This window comes from Thunnus albacares, chromosome 15 (genome assembly GCF_914725855.1).
Source record: "Thunnus albacares chromosome 15, fThuAlb1.1, whole genome shotgun sequence".
NCBI classification, from domain to species: domain Eukaryota; kingdom Metazoa; phylum Chordata; class Actinopteri; order Scombriformes; family Scombridae; genus Thunnus; species Thunnus albacares.
In genome coordinates this window covers 29995978-29996912 of record NC_058120.1, presented here as the reverse complement: position 1 = coordinate 29996912, position 935 = coordinate 29995978, and positions in this window count along the sequence as shown.

Genomic DNA, 935 nt, shown 5'->3' with positions numbered 1-935 from the left:
GAATTTTAAACTACATAAAGTCAAAATCGAGATATGAAGAAGAAAATAATTCTTTGTCAAAATTATGATTAAAAAGTCAATTTCAATATACAAAAGTGAAAACTTGGGACTTTTTACGGAGTTAGATCACAATTAAGATGCCAAGTCTAACATATTATAAGAAGTCAACATTATAAGAAAAAAAAAAAGTCTAATTTCAATTTACTAAATCAAAACTTACTCAAAATTATCTTGTAAATCAGAATTTTGATTTAATTGTCAAAAGTCAAAATTATGAGATACGAAGTCAAATCTGGAAAGTTTAAATCAAAACTGAGACAAAATGTTTTAATTCCAAACATAATAAATCAAAACTGTGACTTCAAGTCAAAATTACGGAGAAACAAACTCAAAATAATTACGTTTCTAATCAGAATTATGACTTCGTTAGCCAAATTCTTTATATCAAAAATATAAGATTAAAAAGGTCAATTTCAACATATGGAGGGAAAAATGTGACTTTTTAGATTTACTGAGCCACAATTATGAGATTATAGTGAGTCACAATAACGAGATACCAAATCAAAATATTTTTAATGTTAATATTTCAATTTACTTAAATCAAAATTACGACATAATTTTGATTTAATTGTTGACAAAATTTTTGTTTAAATCAAAAATAACTACGTCAATATTAGATATGAATTTTGAATTATTTCTGACAATTATCTACTTTATTTTCCTGGCAGATGTGAGCTTCCATACAAACCCAAAACGCACACAAAAAAAACAAAAATCTTGCATGTACACTAAATGAATAAATATTTAACGAGCTGCGAAGCTTCATTTTAATTATTTTTACACAAAAACAAAAAAAAAAAGGTTGATCTCTACAAATATTTCATCTTGTCTCCCGCTGTGACGTCAGAAACTTTTTTGGATGTTTTTTTGTTTTG